Consider the following 13324-nt stretch of genomic DNA (forward strand, 5'->3'; position numbering starts at 1 on the left):
GTTGGTGACAATATGTAATGCTATAGCCATTGTGGAAAACACTGTGGTGGATCCTTAAATATGTGCACATAACACTGACATATGATCCAACAATCCTACGTCTGGGTATATTCTCAAAAGAACTGAAAGCAGGGACGTGAGCAGATATTTGTACCCCCATCCTCTCAGCAGCATTATTCACAAAAGCCAAAAAGTGGCAACCCAAATGTCCATCAACAAATGAATGGAGAAATGAAATGTACTGTATATATATACAATGGAATATTATGTACCCCAAAAAGGAAGGAAATTCTGGGACATGCTTACAACATGGATGAACCTTGAAATACTATGCTAAGTGAAATAAGCCGGCAAAAGGACAATTACTACATTATTACAGGAGGTACCTAAAACAGTCAAATTCATAGCGACAGAATCTAAAACAGAGGCTATGAGGGGCTGGGGGAAAGAAGGATTGGGGATGTTTTGGGGTTTTTTTTGGGTTTTTTTTTGTTTTTTTTAAGTAATCTCTACTACCCAATGTGGGGCTTGAACTCACAACCCTGAGATTGAAAGTCACATGCTCTACCAACTGAGCCAGCCAGGCACCCCAAAATGGGAAGTTAATTTTAATGGGTACAGAATTTCAATATGAGCTAATGAAAAAGTTCTGGAGATGGATAGTAGGGATGGTTGCACAACAATGTGAATATATTTAATGCTACTGAAATATGCACTTACAATGATTAAAGTGGTAAATTTTATGGCATGTATATTTTGCCACAATAAAAAAATTAAAATTACAAAGTTCCCGAGGACTTGATTTCCTTTGACACAGTGAATTCAAGTGACTGGGGGCATCCTATGGCTGCCAAATCCTCTCGTTTCTCCCCCAGTTGTAACATTGGTACGTGCTATTTTGGGTACTCCCTCTGTTATCCACTAAACCCCTTCACCTCTTGCAAACTCTTAGTGAATGTGTATCTTTCATGACACATTTCAGTCATCTCCCAGCTATGAAAGCCTTTCCCAGAGTTCACCAGGCTCTGAGAGGAAAACACAGCATCTCTCACAGTTCAGTTGACCCAGGCTCCCACTAAAGTTTTTAACTAAATTATGGCATCTGCCTAAGATGACAAGTCTTTGACGCTGGGTGTTTTGAATACACAAAAAAACTGTCAGCACCCCACACATAAGAAGTGTGGTTTCCCTGCCTACAGATGGGCAGGGGGCTGTGGTGAATGTTTTGAGCAAAGCCTTGTACCAGTTTGTGAGAGAAAGAAAATGTCTGCCTCTTGCCCTCAAGAAGCAGCATGTCTGACCAGTCCTCTGAGAGGTTCGTAAGAGCAAGAGCCAAGATGGCGGGAGGGGCAGGCAGGAAGGCAGACAGATACCCTCAGGGACCTTGGCATAGCACTTCCGGTTCTTTATATGGAATATCAGTCAGTCATAGGTAATCATTTGAAATGTTAACAGTATTTCCAATAGCCATACTTTCTGTCACCCAAGGTAAATGAGAATTCTATTTTTGCTTACTCGGGGAAGACCTGATACAGAAGAAAATGAGAGCAATAGTTTGAGAAAAAAGGTTTTAAGTTTCAAAAGTCTAGGACTTGGGGCAAAAACAAAAGATTTGGAATAAAATATGATCAGTCAGGGGCGCCTGGGTGGCTCAGTTGGTTAATCGACTGCCTTCGGCTCAGGTCATGATCCTGGAGTCCTGGGATCGAGTCCCGCATCGGGCTCCCTGCTCAGCCGGGAATCTGCTTCTCTCTCTGACCCTCCTCCCTCTCATGCTCTCTGTCTCTCATTCTCTCTCTCAAATAAATAAATAAGATCTTTAAAAAATATATATATATGATCAGTCAGAGCCAGTTTCTCCTGTTCTAGAAAGTCAGATAAGGTTTACCCCAGCTGAGGAAAGGGAAAAAAAGGGTCGGAAGTTGAGCACCTCTGCACTCCTGAGAAGGTCTCTGTCCCCCGGCCCCGCCTAAATCAATGCACACCAGACATCCCAAGAGAGCCCAGAGCCCTTCCTGCTGCCCAAAGATCTAGGAAGATCACTGAGTCCCCACAGCCTGCAGAGGACAGGAGCGAGACAAGAAACATGCCATGTGGTGTGAAGGTAGAAGGTCTTGGACAGCTTTGAGTTTCCTTTGGCCCCGAAGTAAGGGGAGCAATACTCACACTTGAGTTATCAGGGTGGGTGGAGAGACACTAAGAGAGAACAAAACTGGGAAAGGATATAGTTGGGACAGAGTTCCCAGGAGTGATCCAGCGGGACAAATGGCACCACATTCGCATGACGACATCCTAGCAAGTATGTGGGCAGATGACAACCCAGAACCATGTGCTCCCTCCCACTCCTGTGACATGACAAAAAGCCCCTTTACCTGCCAGCCCAAACTTAGACCCACTCCCAGAAAGGGAGAGGAGACTCTGAACTAATTCAGATTAAGTTTCTACCTCCTGGTCCAATAGGGATTCAAATCAGAAAATCTGTAGAGCCCCAATGTTCATAGCAGCAATGTTCACAACAGCCAAACTGTGGAAGGAGCTGAGATGCCCTTCAACAGATGAATGGATAAAGAAGATGTGGTTCATATATACAATGGAATATTACTCAGCCACCAGAAAGGATGAATACCCAACATTTGCATCGACATGGATGGAACTGGAGGGGATTATGCTAAGTGAAATAAGTCAAGCAGCGAAAGACAATTATCACATGGTTTCACTCATATGTGGAACATAAGGAATAGCATGGAGGACCATAGGGGAAGGGAGGGAAAACTGAAGGGGAAAAATTCAGAGAGGGAGACGAACCATGAGAGACTCTGGACTCTGGGAAACAAACCGAGGGTTACGGAAGGGAGGGGGGTGCGGGGACGGGGTAGCCGGGTGATGGGTATTAAGGAGGGCACGTGTTGTCATGAGCACTGGGTGTTGTACGCAACTAAAGAATCATTGAACACTTCATCAAAAACTACTGATGTATTTCTAGGGGCGCCTGGGTGGCTCAGTCGTTAAGCGTCTGCCTTCAGCTCAGGTCATGATCCCAGGGTCCTGGGATCGAGCCCCGCCTCGGGCTCCCTGCTCGGCGGGAAGCCTGCTTTTCCCTCTCACACTCCCCCTGCTTGTGTTCCCTCTCTGGCTATCTCTCTCTCTCTATCAAATAAATAAAATCTTTAAAAAAAAAAAAAAAAACTACTGATGTATTTCTGTATGTTGGCTAACTGAACAAAGTAAAAAATTTAAAAAAAAAAAGAAAAAGAAAATCTGCAGAGGTGCCTGGGTGGCTCAGTCGGTTGAGCATCTGACTCTTGATTTCCGCTCAGGTCATGATCTCAGTCAGGCTTCCCGTTCATGGGGAGTCTGCTTCTCTCTCTCTCTGCCTTTCCCTCTGCCCCTCCCCCCACTCATGGGCACACATGCTCTCTCGCTCTCTAATATAAATAAATCTTTAAGAAAAAAGAAAAGAGGGGTGTCTGGGTGGCTCAGTCGTTAAGCGTCTGCCTTCAGCTCGGGTCGTGATCCCGGGGTTCTGGGATCGAACCCCACATCCGGCTCCCTGCTCGGCAGGAGGCCTGATTCTCCCTCTCCCACTCCCTCCCCCTCTGCTTGTGTTCCCTCTTTCACTGTGTCTTTCTCTGTCAAATAAATAAATAAAAATCTTTAAAAAAAAGAAAAGAAAAGAAAATCCGCAACTGTGGGGGAAACAAAGTAAGCCACATTTCTTAAACAGGTGAGTTTGTGGTCTATGATTTGTACCTGCTGGATATTAGTGTGTATGTTGCTTATCCGTTAATAACCAGTGGAGTCACATTTTACTCAAAGGTTAAGTTCTAAAGTTGGTCCATGAAGTGAAAACCAAGTATATTCACAACTACTCTTGAAAAATCTCTTGATTTACTCATCAAATATAGTATTGTGCCACTATTCAATAATTCAAAGGAGCCAGCTTTTCTTCCAGGTTTGAAACAGATTGCTGGTTTGTATTTTCCAAGCAAGCACCAAATATAGTACTGGCTTTTGTTTAGAAGTACGTGATGCCAAAAAAATTAAAAATAACTTTTTTTTATTTTCTACTGCTAAAAGCACAAACATGTTATATTATAACTCAATCACACAAAGAAGTAAGACCGGGTAAGGAAAGCATGGAGCTGAGACCTCCATCTTCCTTCAGGACGTACTCTCACGAGTGGCCTGGAAGGGAAATTTCACCCACAAATTGCCATTTTCTGCTTCTCAGAGAACCTACCCACTGACTTCACACGAGTCCTCGCCACATATGTTCTGTGTGGTCTGTCACCTTTAAGCCTGACACTTAGTGGTGGAACCTGTGTGAAACAAACCTTCTGGAAACTCTGTGTCAGCTGTAACTTCACACCAACCCTAAGGCAAGACTTAGTTTTTCTTCACATTCACCAACAGAACCTCTCATTCCAAACCACTAGTTAGGCATGTTTTCTGGATGGCTCTTCAGGTGAATCAGAGGAAGGCCTTACATCCCACAGTGCACAGCTTCATGCCAAAAATCCCCACCGGACATCCCTTCTCAGGCCTCCCTCCCCAACTTAGAGCTGCGGGGTCTCCTTTCTCCCACCACCACCACCACCCCCTCCCACATTCGGCCTTCCTGCCTCCCTGCCTCCTCATCCCCGCTCTTTCCCTTCCCACGTTTCATAGTCTCTCCACCTTTCCTAGCAGACTTTATCAATTCAAATTTACAGCCTCCTAACTGTCAATCCATTCAGCCAGAAGGCCCCTCCACCTACCAGACCCCATCTCTTAAAAGGTAAAGGATTGTGCATAACCATTCTCCCCCATCACATGTCTCTTACACGGCAGCTTATTCTGAATACAACCTGGAATACATTCCCCACCTGAACAGCTACCACCTATTAACAAGCTGAACACGCTAGCATATTCACTTTATACGTGTTATCCCAATTTCTTCCTAACAATAACCCCGGAATGTTCTCCAATTCACAAATACACGAACGAAGGGTCAGAGAGGTGAAAGTCATCCGCGCGGTCCCACAGCTCAACCTGAAGTCTGCAGGTGTATTCCCACACTACACTGCCTTCCGACGGGCGAAAGTAAAATGGCTTCGTTACCTGAACTGCCCTTTCACATCAGATTTGTCCAGGCCACCAAATTTTGCAGTCAAATGAGAATACAACCTCACCGCCAGGATCCCCGCGCGGAAGAAGAGAATCGTGGCAAAGGCTGTGAGCAAGCTGATCCCACCTCACGGGCGGACCTTCCAGTCAGGGTTGGCCACGTGACACAATTCTGACCAATGAGAGATAAGTGGAGGTCGTTGCCTAGGGCTTCTGGGAAACCTTCCCTAGAGGAACAGACTGGCTGACCCTTCCCTCTACTTCCTGCCTGAAACCCAAATGTCATGGCTAGAGGTGCAGCAGCTGCCTTGTGCCCACGGAAATGATACAATGGAAAGATAGAAAGAACCTTGACACGGGGCGCCTGGGTGGCTCAGTCAGTTAAGCGTCTGCCTTCGGCTCAGGTCGTGATCCCAGGAACCTGGGATCCAGCCCTGCATGGGGCTCCTTGCTCAGCAGAGAGCCTGCTTCTCCCTCTCCCACTCCCCCTGCTTGTGCTCTCTCTCGCTCGCTCATGCCCTTTCTCAAATCAATAAATAAAATCTTTTTAAAAAAAAAGAACCTTGACAACTTGCCAGAGATACCTTTCAGCTGTGGACCACCCATCCTGGTTTGCTTTTCATGAGAGAAAAATAAACTTCTTTGTTAATAAACCTGTCAGTAAGGCTTTCTGTAACTTGTGGTCTAATTCATTCCTAACTGATCCAATCACTTTCTGTGAACACTTCACAGTTAATAAACGATCTCTTTCCTGCCATAGGACACATATCAATAGTACTCACTAAGCCAAGGACTGAGCACTGGGCTGCCCCACTCAAACACACCTTAGGGTCTTCTGTCCTCAGCTTTACAACGTCAAAACTGTCCTACCCAGGGTGCAGAGTGAAACTCATTTAGCAAATATTGTTTCTAAATGAATCAAAATTAGGCTGTGCCCTCATGGAGTCTATGATTAAAAGGATTAAAATAATGATATGCTCATGGGAAAGTTCTTTTCATATTTCCATAAATTTTGTTTTTAATGGCCAGCTCCCCCTGGGTAGATGGTGTCTCGCCCCAGTCCCAGGAGGACTCCTGATGCATGATGAGCTCTGAATAGTGGAGTTAAGATCGGAAAGAGGAATTCTGCTGTGTCACTTTCAAACCACTAAATGGGTTCCCTAATGATTCTTGGCTAGGAGTTTTGAACATCTAAAAACCAAAGGAGACACCAAGTCTGCCGAAATGAAACCAGCAGGTTGGCAGGTTAGCAGCCACGGCCAGCCGTGAGTTGAGTGTCGGTGGCGGTGTTAATAGGAGCCACACCAGCAAGTGGGTGGGGGGACGGGGGAGGTTTCCTGTGGTCACACAGGCCTTGAAGGGCACTGGAGAGCCCTTTGGCCTTTCTGGGCACTCTGCCGCCCAGAAGCCAGGCTAAGTGTCACGGGACTTGCCATGCCACATCCAGGCTCACACATATCAAAAATTTAGACATTAACCCCTATTTACAACATTTGTTCACAGCATACAGCTGAGAACCTTTTTAGTAAATCACTTGAGATAAGCTGTCTGGCCCCAAATGAAAGATGTTTGCCAATTTCTTGGTAGGCAGAAGAAGAGCTCTTTATCAAAAGCATATTAGCATATTTTGCCTCATTAATAACTTCACTGCAGCATTAATTTGCCTAATTATCACATTTGGAATTCAACATGGTATCTAATTAATTCAAAACTCGAAAAACAAATCCAGAATTATAAAGCACACCGACATGCTTCTGCTTTATCATTCCTTCTTTCCTCCGTGCGTGTGTTTGTGCACACGAGGGTGTGTGTGCTCGTGTGTCTGCTCAGTGAAATCATATTCTTTATACTGTCCCATATAATAAACATTCATTATTTTAATAAAATGTTTTCTTCTAATGAGGCAATTCTCTCCTTGGCCTAGCAGTTTGGGCTTCTGAGCTAATGTCAACTCTCTTGCTCCCATTCCTTTTGCTCTCTTCTTTCTCACAGGACTCTCACAAGGTTTTCAGGAATATATACTTTAGGAGCAAAAAGATTACGATTTCTTTTTTTTTTTTGGCTTAAAGAACTGTGTCGTTTCCTTTCTTTCACAGCCAATGCCTTCAGCACTAAGTAAACTAACAGTATTTGTCCACATTTTCTCCTCCACGCAAAGCCCTCCTAACCAATTTGCAGGAGCCCAGAGTAAACATTAGTCCACACTATCAAAAATAAAAATCAAAGCATATTGGCCGAAACTTCCTGAAAGGTTTGAGCTTTCCAAAAATAAAACTGCAGGAAACTTAAGTTCAGGGCTTAAAACAACAGCTTTAGCCTCAACAATAATATCCTCTCCATTCACCCATGGCCTCTAATTTCCCACAAGAATATCTGATTGTAACAATAGGACCATATGCTGCCATTGTAGTGGAAAGATACCGAAAAGACTTAGATCTACATGACATTATAGGCAACACAAAATAGTTGTTGAAGTAAATGGTCTCTCCACTATGCTGGCTTCCAGGCTATTTTTAAAGCCTAGTTAAGGCTGTGGCTAAGAAGTCAGGTGAGGTCAGTGTACTGGGGAAATTCAGATTTTAAAAGGTGCTGTTAACTGTCCAATGGGAAATGCAGTTCTGGGGATCTGAGATGTAAAGTGGAGCCTGCCGTCTTCAGGTAATTCATTCTAACTCAAAGAGCAGATATTTATAGATTATGAGGCATCTCCTGCTATAGGTCAGATCCGCACCAACAATAGTCTACTTCCCTTGGCAGATAATTTCCTACACAAATGCATATTTCAAGTACTCAGAAGCTACACGCCTAGCGTTTTTGTTTCCTCTACACCATGCTCATGACAAGAAGAGTCCGATCCAACAGTTCTTCCCATGAATATCAGCAATGACTACGGAAAAAATGGAGTTGCTCCGTGAGTTGACTTTTTCCTTCTGGTATATCTAACCTCAGCATGTCCTTGAACCTTCTGAGACCACTTCCAATCTGCCCCAAATGAAGAGCCAGAAAACCAGGCTAGCAAACTTGCACCCTGCATGATCCTGTGGTAGAAGGAGGACCTATCAAGTTCTCGCTATCTCATCTTGCTGTTTTAGGATCAGGGGTAGATCACAATTTTTTCAATATTAAAGGACAAAGACCAGGGCACCTGAATGGCTCAGTCAGCTGAGCGACTGCCTTTGGCTCAGGTCATGATCTCGGGGTCCTGGGATCGAGTCCTTCGACGGGCTCCCTGCTCAGCCGGGAGTCTGCTTCTCCCTCTGCCCCTCACCCCGCTTGTGCTTGCTCTCTCTGTCACACTCTCTCTCTCTCAAATAAATAAAATCTTTAAAAAATAATTTTAAAAATTTAAAAATGAAGGACAAAGACCTTGGAAAAACACGAGTCAATAAACCTTCAACAGAAGAATTAATCCATTTCAAGCCAACCTATGAAATAACACCGGAGTTAATCTTTCTTGTCCTGGAACCAGAAGACTGATCATCTGAGTGCTGACCACGTCAGTGTCAGGGTCTGCCCTTTACCAGAGATGGGCTGAACAGGCACAGGCCCTGGCTAAATCACCAGTAAAAGCAGGCAAAACGCATTAAAAGGTCTCTCGTGCTCCTCTGAAAATACGCATGAATCCACATCATAAAGCTGCCGCGCCATCAGGAAAGATTTACTGTTTATTCAAGAGACACGGAGGCCCAGAATAACAGGGGTCCGAGGTTAAATAGCACAAGCAAGGAACTGCGTGAGCCACTGGCTACGCCCCACCTCTGCATCTTCACTCCTATGAGCCCGGGGGGCAGAGTAGCTTTTCAAAGCTCAAAAATTTTTTAAGGAAAAAAAAAAAAAAAAGCATTTTTGTAAGCCTTCATGCTCAATAAAGACTGTGCAGACATAAAATCCTTCATTTAAATGGCTGCAGTTTTAATATAAAATGTATTATACAGGAAAAGATTTTATTACCACTAAATGCTTGCTGCAATTCAACAACAGAGGAAACTGACCTTGATTCTGAATCTCCTGCCTTTCCCCCCCTTTATTCTCCTTACTGTTACTTACTGAACAGACTTCCATTATTTCCCTGCCTTTCTGGAGAAATATCAACTTTCTCTAGAAGGCTAGTAAATACACATCGTTTTCTCAAGACAATCCAACAGATTGTTTTGCAAAGAAATGCTAATAGAAGAACAGAGACTTTGGAGACCAAAGAAACTCAATCTTGGAAAATAATCTTGGAAACTTGGCTTGCCCTGGTCATGCAGACTCAATTTGAGGGGAAAGGAGGAAATCCAGAGGGCAAGTAGTAAGGCAAAAGGAAGGTAAAGGGTGGTGGGTATTGAGGAGGGCACATTCTGCATGGAGCACTGGGTGTTGTGCACAAACAATGAATCATGGAACACTTCATCTAAAACTAATGATGTAATGTATGGGGATTAACATAAGAATAAAATAAAAATAAATAAAAAAAAAAAAGGAAGGTAAGGGAGGAAAAAAATGGTCCTCTGGAAGTTAAAATAGGAAATCCTTAGTAAAAAAAAAGAGGAGACCCAAATCATCTCTCTCCTGATAAAAAGAGTCACTAATGGACGGAACACCAAAACATTAACTCTGACATCAATGACGGGACGCCTCACTGTATCAGTAAAGGTGCCAGAAGGTAGCAAATGGCACGCTCAGATTGCGCAATCCACTTGTCCTAACCCCCTTACTGGGGCTAATTGACAGAAGTGTGGGCAGTGTGGAAGAAAGCACAAGGGACCGTGCAGCAGCTGTCACCACCCCCTAAACCCGAAGGGGCAGTGGAGGGGGCAGTTAGTCAAACCCACAGAGGGGAGCTGCATGGCAAGGGCCACGTGGCAGGAGCGGCGACCTTCCGGAGAGAGCCCAACAGAGAGAAAAGTGGGGAAATCAATGCCCCAATCTCATTTCCCACCCACCTGCCATCCAGTGCCTTGTCTGGGTCTCACCTTGGCCAAACCCAGCTGTGAGCCAAAGAACAAGGGCACCACGGAAGCAGCCAAGATAGGGCCATCTGCCGAGTTGCAGGGCGGAGTGCTGAAGGGGGGGAGTTGTGTTCTGGAGGAATGAATGGAAGACATCAGTATGTAATGGCCAAGAGTTCAAACAAACAAGCAAGAAGAGAGTAAAAACTGACTCAGACCAGAATGTCATAGTAAGAGTGGTAAATTCACGTAAACGTCTGATGTCAGACGGATGTAGACTCAGATCTGTCAGGAACCGTGTGATGTCAAGAATCTTACACATCGAGGAGCCTCAGTGTCTTGCCCTGTAAAATGGGGATAATGCTGTACCCCTCCATGATCAATCATATAAGACTGAGGCAAGCATTTAACACTCTCCAAGACTACTGGTTTCTTCACCCTCCCCATTCATTCTCATCTCCTGTCTCCAAAGACTGCTCATTGAACTTGTGTCACAAAAAACAAAGAGGGAACCTGACTCTCAAGTCTCTATGGATGCAGAGGCAACTTCCCAGCGCCCACTGGAGGAACTGAGGACACTCACCCAGTTCTTAGTGTCTGTGGTTCTGCCCAGCAACCTGCGGCCAAAGAATGAGCCTGGGGTAGCTAAACCCAATGCTTTGAAAGATCCTTCCCCAAATCACACCCCCTCCGGAGCTCTCCCTGGACCTCCACACAAGTTACTATGGGCGCATATCATGTGGTCAGGCAACGCTGGCTGGTGGATCATCTTTGTCCTTCTGCACCCTATTTTCCTTTGATTCACCTTGAATCAGAAATAACAGAGCCCTGTGGCAGGACCCGGGCTATGCACAAACCCCTTAGAAGAACCTAATGTTGGGCTCTTTATTTTTTTTCTTTAAGAACAATGCCTGTCTGCTTCCTTTTGTCTTCTGAGACTCTGCATCTCATTCCTCAGGGCCATCCCTCAGCACAAAGATCGCTAGCACTCCTGTTTTCATGAGACGTGAGGAAAGAAACTTTACAGCTCTTCTGCACTAAAATGTAATAACTTTCTCCACACGGCTGCACAAAGGATTTCTCTGGGAACAAGGGACCAAGTTTCACAGTTGCATAAATATAAACTAGAGTAGAAATCCATCTTCGAGTCTGCGGGCCCATTCAACACTCCCATTTTTCAAGAGTCTCAAGGTCATTCTTCACTAGGCGTTCTTTGGGCTTGGCTTTAAAGTTAAGCTAGTTTAATAATTCATGACATCACATCCATTAAAATATGAGTATTTTCTACCAAAGGAAACAGGCTTTCTTTTTTTTTTTTTCCCTTTCACAGTGGAAGAGGCCCAGACAAGTCCCCGCATAGGAAAGCAGTGACGCCGCAACAGCGACTGATGAAGTTTCAGGGGGAGGCTTGCAATTTCGTCTGCCGCTGCACACAGCCAGTTTTATCATGAAAAGCCAGCGCCATATGCCAGAGGAGACAGGTTAAGCCTCTTAAATGTTCCTGACAACAATGAGCTTTCATTTGTGAAAAGTAAACATCTGCCTCATGGGGAAATAATCCACAAAACAATGGAGATGCTTATTTGTTTGTTTGATTGTGACTGCAGCAGGGCCCGGGGCGGGGGGGGGGGGGGGGGGGGGAGCTCCCGATGCCCACCACACGTCCAAATACAAATAATTTCTTACACATTTTAAAAAAGAGTTTGCAACCTTCTCCTAAAGACGTCAAAGGGGAGCCCTGAGTGCTCTAGATGCTTACAAAGAGGAGCGGCTGATCTCAAAGATTAGGAAAGAGAAGACCAGAATTCAGTTGTGGCTTCTGCTACAGCTAGGGATCCTGGGCCCCACATTTAACATCACTGGGCCCTATTTTCCACCTCTGTAAATGAGGGTTAAAATGAAATCTCTTCTACCAAGTCAAAAGGTTATGATGAGACACCAGTGATTTGTGACTTTCTAAAGTACTTTGTAAACCGTACAGCAAAACAAATGTTAAGGGGGTGGTTGGTATTAAACAGACAAATGGGACATTTGCCTCCACACTTTTAAAAGTCAATAGGCAGAAGATTTATTACCTACATGGCAAAAGAGGTTTCCTCTTACTTGCAGATCTTCCCTGGAAATGGTTGCAGCCCCCAGCTTATGTTCATATGGCTGAGTGTGCAGGCGACAACGGTCACTTGACTGTCACCTGGGAGAAGCTGGGCCCAGAGTTCTCACTGGTGTGCCTGGGAAGAAGGAAAGATCATCATCATCATCAACCCCAATGGCTTGCAAATGTCCTTTTAGACTTTTTTTTGACACTCCCAAAATCTGTAAGCAGGTATAGTTAGCCTTATTTTAAAATGAAAAAATGGAGATTCAGAGAGAATCTAGTTTATGCATAGGTCGCAAGGACAGTATTAAAACCCAGACCCCAGGAAAGAGCAAAATAATAATGGCCGCCCACTCCTTCCTTGTGTCCCACCGGGGCCCGCACAGACATCTCGCATGGTGCCTGTGACTCTATCACTCTGTGTGCATGTCTTTCGTTCACCGCCAGGCTGTGGATCCTTGAGGAAGGACCTGTGTCTTGATTACCTTTGAACCTCAACCACTCCTTAACATAAAACTTGGCACACAGCAGCACCTAAAAGGGTTGTTGAATGAATGAGAAAAGAAAGTGGTATGTAAGAGATGAAAATGGTTTCCTCCTCCTCCCCCTCCTTCCTCTTCTTCCTCCACTTCTTCTTCTTCTTCTCCTTCTTCTTTTTTTTTTTTTTTAAAGATTTTATTTATTTGACAAAGAGAGACACAGCGAGAGAGGGAACACAAGTAGGGGGAGTGGGAGAGGGAGAAGCAGGTTTCCCGCCGAGCGGGGAGCCTGATGCAGGGCTCGATCCCAGGACCCTGGGATCATGACCTGAGCCGAAGGCAGACGCTTAATGACTGAGCCACCCAGGTGCCCCTCTTCTCCTTCTTCTTTATCTTAACTTGTAGAAAAGTCTCTCTACTTTTGAAACTCCTCAGGCTATGGGAACAGTCCCCTCTCTTGGGCTCAATTACGGAGTCCACAGTTAGTTGGAAAGAAGCAGGTGAGAGCAAGCAAGATTCGGGGAGGCTCCAGGCATGTACAGCTGACCAAGAAGGCGGTACAGAAAGGGGTAGTACAGCAAAATGCCTCCAGAAATTATTCCAGGAACCACTCAGGGAGATGTGGGCCAGAGTCTGACCAAACCTGTGCATTGTAGTCTGGGCCCGGGCCATGCAGAGCTTTCTCAGCTAATGGGAGCCACAAACACTGAATC

General features: G+C 45.0%; 1 long non-coding RNA gene and 1 other non-coding gene across 2 annotated transcripts in view; both read right to left on the bottom strand.

Annotated features, from left to right (window-relative positions):
• Positions 1-513: 513 nt before the first annotated feature.
• TRNAE-UUC (transfer RNA glutamic acid (anticodon UUC)) lies at positions 514-586 on the bottom strand. Its single transcript has one exon. It is a non-coding gene; the product is annotated as a tRNA-Glu (tRNA).
• Positions 587-12243: 11657 nt separating this feature from the next.
• The window catches only part of LOC135363745 (uncharacterized), a 65137-nt gene continuing 64056 nt past the window's right edge, over positions 12244-13324 (bottom strand). Inside the window, exon 4 of the long non-coding RNA XR_010409801.1 lies at positions 12244-12265. This is a non-coding gene — a long non-coding RNA (uncharacterized LOC135363745). The remainder of the gene's footprint in view (positions 12266-13324) is intronic.

The sequence above is a fragment of the Mirounga angustirostris genome, unplaced genomic scaffold (assembly GCF_029215605.1).
Source record: "Mirounga angustirostris isolate CCGP_5_RB_7025 unplaced genomic scaffold, mMirAng1.0.hap1 SCAF_3, whole genome shotgun sequence".
NCBI lineage: Eukaryota > Metazoa > Chordata > Mammalia > Carnivora > Phocidae > Mirounga > Mirounga angustirostris.